This window comes from Thalassophryne amazonica, chromosome 8, assembly GCF_902500255.1.
Source record: "Thalassophryne amazonica chromosome 8, fThaAma1.1, whole genome shotgun sequence".
Classification (NCBI taxonomy): Eukaryota; Metazoa; Chordata; class Actinopteri; order Batrachoidiformes; family Batrachoididae; genus Thalassophryne; species Thalassophryne amazonica.
In genome coordinates this window covers 42,206,000-42,215,271 of record NC_047110.1, presented here as the reverse complement: position 1 = coordinate 42,215,271, position 9,272 = coordinate 42,206,000, and positions in this window count along the sequence as shown.

The following is a 9,272-nucleotide window of genomic DNA, read 5'->3' as shown; positions in this document are numbered from 1 at the left end:
GATTTTATGTTTTTGTGTGAATTTAGGTTCCCTGTGTTACTAAAGTATGTCAGAATTAAAGAAAAACTGTAAAGCCATAACAGGTAAGGTTGTGCTGAAAAGAAGGACACCAAACAAGGCAAAGGAAACAGTTTTTTTGTTAAAGGTAAATTATGATGGTAAAACCAAAAGTGGTCAAAAACAGCCAATTATACCCTGGACTCCAGAGGATTAATATATAGATTGTTCAGCAAAATATCTGAATAATTCCTGATGCAACTCCACATTACATGGAGAATGAGCCACCTTTGCCCATTCTCTATATAAAACTTGTGCCCAGTCAACATGTAGATGCACCTTCAATCTGCTGTGGTGACCCCAAATGAAAACAAGGGAGAAGCCAAAGGGACTTATTTACATGCATGACTTCATAACGAAGCCACACAAAAGTCATATGATCAAGTCATACATAGTCAAAAACACAATTACAGACATATGTATGTTGACTGATGCAGGCTGCATCAGCCCTCTGATGGCTTTCATTTACAGAATTAATCTGGCACCCACAGCTGCCAGAATAATTCCTACCCTTTTCCCCCATAAAAACAACAGAATTTCTTATTTTTACAGTTACAGTGAAGCAACATTGTTCAATGACTCAAAAAAAAAAGAAATTAATTAATTAATTAAATTAAAAATCAACTTTTCCCCCCATATTTTTCCCCAAAATCCTCTAAAATAAATAAATAAATAAAATGAGATGGGACATTTATCCAGCGGTAGTCCATGAACAGTCTGAGGACCATCTAACCACAATTTCCATATTCTGATTGTTATGTGTCGACGCGGATTGAGGAGCGAACCTGCGTCAGACAGGACCCAGCGCTAAAAATAACCAGAAAACGGTTCCAAACAAAAACTATTTATTATACACCTGTGTTTAAAAGTGTAAAAACATAAAAAAAACAACGTCCCTCTGGTGGAGTGATCCGCGGCTCGCTCTCCAGCGCCCGCAAGGATTAAAGCCGGCGCTCCTGGACTTCCTACCACCGCCAAACACCCCCCAGGTGGACACGACAAACTGATTCTCTGTGAAGCAAAGAGACGGTGAGGTAAATCAACAGATACAACTATATCTTCCAATAAACACACGCTGCCAGCAACACACTCAGGTCAGTGTCCTTTTTTTTTACTTTATGCAAATGAGCAGCCTCTCACAACAAGTGGAGGATCACTTATCCTTCACGCCACAGCAGTGAGAAGCAAACTACGCAATTCTCTTTACAATTCCAGTACACTGTGTAACAAAACACCAAGTTACTATCAACAAGTACTTAAACACTTAATTACCTTTCGTGTGTGCTGACAGCATGTGTCCTCACCCCTCCCTGCTTCACGGGCTCGATGTGTCAAACCCAGGCGCGGTCCTCAGCGTCTCACAAACGAACGTCACAAGGTCGAGTTCCCGGCAGTTCTGCTTGAATCACACATGACTTAAATGCAGAACGCCATCCAATTATCTGCTTCAGCTGCAAGTCGTCCAGGTTGCACGTGAGCACCAAGCACAGGTGCTTTCCATGATGTTGATGAGGGTGAAGACTCTTCAGCCAGCACCTTCTTCACAGACAAATCAGCCCTCATGCCACCTGGAGAGCAAAGAAAAGAAAAGAACACCAAAACATCCAGCCACGCCCCCCCCAACACACAACAGTACCCCCCCATCAACGGGAAGCCTCCCGGCGACCGAACAGACCAGGCCCGAGAACAGCCCCTCCCTCCGGGGTCCACGTCAGGAAGCAGACGGCAAGACAGGCACCGCAGCTGGAAGGCCGGCTGGAATCAACAAAAGCCCCAAAACATTCCCCAGAACAAGTCCACTCACACAAAAAAAACATAAAACCCACCCAAAACCTCCCCAGGGGACCGTCCCATCAAACCCCGGGAGGAAAAGAAAAACTCCAAAACACAAAAACCCAACACAGTCCCACAACACAGTACAAACGTAGATGCATAAAAGAAAAATAACAAACAACCCCCCCAGAATGACCTGCAGAGCCCAACCCCCCCTCAGAAGGCCTTCATTGCCAGTTCCAGGAGGAACAGCCAAAACCGTGATCCCACAAAGGTCCCCAGGTATACATGGAGTGAAACGGTGCCCCCCAGGGGACCGTATCATCAACCCCAGGAGGCACCCTCCCCACAACCCCGGAACCCCAGATCCGGTCACACTTGGCCGGTCGGTCCCAAGCCAATTCCCCCCGCAGAGGACCGTCCCATCAACCCTGGAGGCGGAACCCGGAAGGAAACAAAATAAAACCAAAAACCAACCCCCGGAGGACAACCAAAAACAACCCCGGGGGGATATAAAACGACCATAAACCCTGTTGCCCTCCCCGGCACCCCGAAAGACCCCAGGTCCCTCCCAGAGCCCTTTGGCGGCTCTATTTTGGCAAACGGCTCAAAATAGTAAGCCGGAGAAGGGAACAGGTAAAAACTAACCCAGCTCCAACCCCAAAGCGCAGCGGAGAACCGGAAATACGTCCGGCGCCCCAACTCGACCATACCCCAGCCACTCGGGAGGGGTGGAACTACCGAAATGGCAAACAGAAACAGATCGGCCCACCCCTCCGACTGAGGCATGTCTCCGCTGCACCACACCCCGGCAACACCCATGACAATCGGTCCAAAGGCTCACCGAGGCTGGAGTGGAACCGGGCCCTAACCAAACCAAAAAGAACGCCTCTAACACCCCCCCCCTAGGTGCAGAGATCTTCTGAGAATGCTCAGCGTGACCAACCTGCACCACCCCACAACCCACAAGACAAGCGGTCTAAGGGCAAGTGAGGTTGGGGTTAGGAATGTAGAGAAATAAAAACAACAAAACAAAACGACCCAACAACCCAAACAGAAAATACCTAAAAACACATACACAATTGACAGGTAAGTGAGCCCAGGCGGGCTTCTAACCGCCTATCACTCCACCAGATACGCCCCTACCTCCCCAAATAAGTATAACCCCTGATTAAAGAAACCAAACATTTACGTGTGGTAGAAATTTTTTTTTATTTTTATTATTTTTTTTTTTTATGTGGGTTCTTTTGCCTGTCCCAGAACACTTGGAGTTACGTCACCGTTATTTCTCTTGACGCTTACGTGTGGGGGCAATACAGGAATCTCGACTCGTCCGAGCTGCATGGGCTCGTCAATATGAGGAGCCGGAGGTCCCGTCGGAGGAGCCGCAGTGGGGCGAAGAAGAGGCGGCCCAGCTTTGTGTCGGGGAAAGCCCCGAGACAAAAAAAAACACTCTAATGGGCGTCCTCTCTCGCGTCCACGCTCCTTCATCCGATCATCTAGACGAATCACCAACGATATTAGCTCGTCTAAATCGTTTGGCTCATCACGGACCGCCAGCTCGTCTTTTAATGACTCATTTAACCCGTCCACAAATACGCCTCGTAAAACTGCGGCATTCCAACCTGTGGGTGACGGAGTTATCGGCACCGATATCGATAGTGCCGCAGCTGGAGCAGCAGGAAGCAGAACAGCTTGCGCTGCAAGCTCCATAACACGGGCATCTGTTTGTTTAATTTGGTTCGCGAGATGCTGTAATTGCTCCCGTATGTTCTCCAAGTGTTCCTGAACTTTTTCGACAAAAGGAACCGCTTCTGCCGCTGGGTCCATTATGGAATGGCCGGGAACTACTGTTATGTGTCGACGCGGATTGAGGAGCGAACCTGCGTCAGACAGGACCCAGCGCTAAAAATAACCAGAAAACGGTTCCAAACAAAAACTATTTATTATACACCTGTGTTTAAAAGTGTAAAAACATAAAAAAACAACGTCCCTCTGGTGGAGTGATCCGCGGCTCGCTCTCCAGCGCCCGCAAGGATTAAAGCCGGCGCTCCTGGACTTCCAGTGTAAAAACATAAAAAAACAACGTCCCTCTGGTGGAGTGATCCGCGGCTCGCTCTCCAGCGCCCGCAAGGATTAAAGCCGGCGCTCCTGGACTTCCTACCACCGCCAAACACCCCCCAGATGGACACGACAAACTGATTCTCTGTGAAGCAAAGAGACGGTGAGGTAAATCAACAGATACAACTATATCTTCCAATAAACACACGCTGCCAGCAACACACTCAGGTCAGTGTCCTTTTTTTTTTACTTTATGCAAATGAGCAGCCTCTCACAACAAGTGGAGGATCACTTATCCTTCACGCCACAGCAGTGAGAAGCAAACTACGCAATTCTCTTTACAATTCCAGTACACTGTGTAACAAAACACCAAGTTACTATCAACAAGTACTTAAACACTTAATTACCTTTCGTGTGTGCTGACAGCATGTGTCCTCACCCCTCCCTGCTTCACGGGCTCGATGTGTCAAACCCAGGCGCGGTCCTCAGCGTCTCACAAACGAACGTCACAAGGTCGAGTTCCCGGCAGTTCTGCTTGAATCACACATGACTTAAATGCAGAACGCCATCCAATTATCTGCTTCAGCTGCAAGTCGTCCAGGTTGCACGTGAGCACCAAGCACAGGTGCTTTCCATGATGTTGATGAGGGTGAAGACTCTTCAGCCAGCACCTTCTTCACAGACAAATCAGCCCTCATGCCACCTGGAGAGCAAAGAAAAGAAAAGAACACCAAAACATCCAGCCACGCCCCCCCCAACACACAACACTGATGGCGGCAAAACAGCATCTGAAATGATTTAAGCACATGCGAGGGAACCTTGAGAAGGATCTGACATGGCACAAAGCCTGCCGGTATCTGCATGTGCCACCTCCAATGTCGCTCAACCCCCCCAAGCATAGGAACTGTTGATACAACCCCAATTCCAATGAAGTTGGGACATTGTGTAAAATGTAAATTAAAACAGAATACAATGATTTGCAAATCCTCTTCAACCTATATTCAGTTGAAAACACCACAAAGACAAGATATTCAGTGTTCAAACTGATAAACTTTGTTTTTGTGCAAATATTTGCTCATTTTGAAATGGATGCCTGCAACACATTTCAAAAAAGTTGGGATGGGGCAACAAAAGACTGGGAAAGTTGATGAATGCTCAAAGAGCACCTAATTAGAAACAGGTGAGTGTCATGATTGGGTATAAAAGGAGCATCCCCAAAAGATTCAGCCATTCACAAGCAAAGATGGGGCGAGGATCACCACATTGTGAACAACTGCATGAAAAAATAGTCCAACAGTTTAAGAACATGCAGCCATCCACGTGCATGGGATGTGAACACTGTGCAAACAAAACGAAAGCACTGCATGCACTGCAGGTCAGTGTGTTGCACTGCACACGCAGCGCGCACATCTGAACAGGCTGGCATGTCCACAAAGTGTGTTTTCATCAGCCAAGTTCTGTCTTCGCCTCTGAAATGAGTATCTGATATACGGTGGCATCAAGCGGGACCAAGCGAGACGCACTGGCATGACACATGGTGCCGCAGTGCAGGGACCACATCTGTGCAAGTGTCACATACAAGGTTACGTGACACATCTGGGGTGAGCCCACAGTAAGCATCCAAACAACAAACACATAATAAATCTACGTCGCACAGCGGCTATCATAGCACTGTGTGTGGAATGGGCAAATTCACGTCCTGCAGCTCAAGGCTGGTGCCACCGCATACTGATGTGCACACAACAAATGCAGTGACAGAGCCCTCCCCCTTGGAGCGCAAAGGAACGGATGATTGTTGATATGTATGTGCATCCATGTGCAGGTGATGCGAACACTGCAAACAAACCGAAAGCACCCTGCCACTGCAGGTCAATGTGTGGCATAGCGCATGGCGCGGCAGATGTGGACAGGCTGTTATATCCATCATAGACCTTACAGTACAGATAATATTCCTCCCCATGAGCGACATAAATAATGTGAAATATTGTGCACATCAGATCTGTGACACCACGGCGGCTGGCGGGCAGTTGCGCATGCTGTCACACCTCATGTCAGAGTCTCAGAGCTGAACAGATCTCACCGCTGTTATTAAATATTGATTATTGCTTGATTACATTTAATTCTGTCAGACGTATGACATGGAACTATTTCGCCATGACAACACATGAAACATGAATCTCACTTCCAGACGCATTTCACAGCGCAGTAAGCCAGGCCCACACAGCCTGTGGTGGAACCCTGGAAACAATGATGCCAGACATAAATCCCATGGGATAATTTAACCAGAAATCATGATGTAGAGTTGCACTGTGGAGGTGGGGGGTAAAGTTTGCTGCCATGAATATAGTCCTTTGTGTTGGGGAAGTGTCGTGACACGGACTCACAACAGGGGGCGTTAATGAAGGGACAATGGAATAGCCAAAAAGTAACAATTTAATGTTGTGAAGGTGCACAACGTAGTACAGACAGACACAAATATGCGTTATATCAATCCGACAAAAGGTGACGTGTGGCAGGCTCGAAGATAGGAGACGTCTGGTGTGAGAAGAACCGGATCCCACACAGCCCTCACCACCAACGGACCTGAAGAACACCGGAGCCGCCAAGCCCTGCGCCCCAGGTGGCCACTGTCTTCAGCAGTCAGACCCGGTACTGCTGGCAGAAAACAGAAACAGTTCTGGATGAGTGTGAGTTCGCACACTCAGTAATCCCACAGTCTGTACACAGTTAGGAGGGAGAACCTCCACCTCCAATCACACACTCATGCAGCTCCTGAGAAAACCACTTATCTGGGTGGGGTGGGAGGCGAAGCCGTCGCAGTCCACACCAAACGCCAACTCCGCAGACAGGGTATCCGTCCCAGGAAAACGGCTGCAAAAAGAGATCAGACTAATACTCGAATTAAGGTTCAGCAGAGAATTACCTGTATGGTAGAAGATTTCTCGGCGAGGAGGTGGAGTTGCAGTCCGGTCTTTTTGTGGTGGTGATGGGTGACAGCTGGTGTTGATAGGTGACAGCTGTCACCTCCAGTGGCTCCAACGCCCTCTCGCGCTTGGAGCCTGCACTCCAAGCAGGGCGCCATCTGGTGGTGGTGGGCCAGCAGTACCTCCTCTTCAGCGGCTCACACAACACTTTGACTGTCAGCAAAGATTTGCTGTGTCTGCATGCTCATGAATGTGCGCACACACGCAGCAAAGTTTAGCTAGAAGTAAAGCTGTCCACTGACAGCTGAGCACATGCACACATGTGCACTGCGCACGTGTGTGTGTGCACACGTAGCAGCTTATTATGAAAACACACAAAAACACTGAGCGGTCATTTCCTCATGTCAGCACTTTTACGCACACACACGCTCGTGAGGTCAGTGAGCCTGGGAAAAAAAAGACGAGCAAAGGAGTGACTGAATGGGAGTGGATGACCACCATACATTGGTTGTTCTTTGATGTCCAGTACAGGTCCTGTGCAAAGCGAGGAACACAGCGCTGCAGTCTGTATTTGAAATCAAGACATTTGGAGATTGGGCGGTCTGCAGCTCCTTTTATGGCCATCTGCCACCAGTCTGTGTCGTCTATATATGCTCTGGATGTAATCTGACAAGTGTGGACAAGCAGTCTGTCTGCACTCCGACAGTGCAGACCACGTCTCTTATCCTACCGACTGCGTTGGATTATGGCAATATTTGCCGTAACGGGCATGCTTCCAGCACATTCTTGCTGTGTGACAGGGGCCTTAAGAACATGTGCTTCACACTTGGGGCCACTAGCCGATTTTGACCAACTGTGTGGACTTCCGCAGATGGTTGTCAGAACAGCCCAGTCTCATGTTTTTTTTTTCGTGCTCCCATCATGAAATGAGTCAAATTTTTGTGACAGGGGTTTTTAACTCACTATTACTAACCCTACTGCTACCCCCAACCCTAACCTTAACCATAACCTCATCCTACTGCTTCCCCCCACCCTAACCATAAACACCCCGACCTCACCGCTTCACTTTTAATTTGGTGCAACCATCATGGAATGAATTAGAATAAATTTGTGCAGCCATGATGAAAATCAGGCGCTTTTCGTCACAATATCACGAACCAATAGATTAATGTATTTTTCATACTACTGAATCATGACTTGCCGTGAGACTGGGTTGGTCAGAACGTTGTGTAACTGAAATCTGACACTTTTCGGATGTGCGCCGATTCACAACTCCGAATTGATTCCGGATATGTGTGACGGGGGTATAAATTTCATTTATTTTGGTATAAGGCTGTAACATACGATGATGTGGAAAATGTGAAGCACTGTGAATACTTTCTGGATGCACCGTGTGCAGTTTGGGTTCATGAATGCATGAACTCTGCTTGTGAAAACAATGAAATTGAATTTGGAACTGGCAATCCTAATGCACTGGCTGCACACCCCATGTGGCTGTGTTATGCCCAGAACACATGATGACTAATTGACTCACTAGAACCTCCTTTGTACCTGTACCTTACGTTGTACTTTCATGCTTTGGAAATAGCAAACCAGTGTTGGACACATTGTATTCATACAAGGCATTTGCAATATTAAAGGTTTGTCCTATCAGACTTTTACTGCTGCTTAATCTAAAAGGCAAGACAATGCAGCTTCCATTTCACTTGACAGCAACTGAAATACTTTAAAATAGAAAGATGCCTAAACCTATTGGCCAAGTTTTAATATGGGTGCAGAACTGGACATTTAATTACACCTTGATAAACTTTAATTGTGTTTCTTTGTTTGTTTCCTTCAGATGTCCCAGCAGCCTGTTGCATAACAGTACACTGCGACAAAAGCAGTACAGATTTAAATGTCACTTTCAGCTGCATTTCTCACTGCTGTGGTTGAAAGCGACGAAAATTTAGCATTTTCTTCTTGCTGCGAAACAAATCTTTCAGGATTTCACTTTATGAGATGCGGGTTTACAAGCCAGGAAACACTCCACACAGAACAGGATGATGTTAGTGAACGCAGCTAAGCATGTTACAATAACATTAAACTTTGTGAGTGCAATTTGTCACAATGTAAAAAGCACAGCAGAGGAAGAAAGCACTGCACTGATGGTGCTCAAATTCAAACACTCAAAACATGTTGCTGGAGGAGACTGTTGTGAATACCTTACACTGAAACCAGAACATATGCAACCATGGTGGAAGAGATGGGCACAAATCAACAATAACTTGATTTCAGCAGGAGAAGCAAGTTGAGATATTCTGAATACATTACAGTGGAAACAGAACTTCATCATGCAAGTCATGGTGATTTCTCTAATGTGTAGGCCAAAGGACAATGTGGGATCAAAAATCACCCCAAGGTTCCTCACTTTGTCAGTGTGAGTAGGCAATACATTGGTTTTCTGCTGAGAACCAT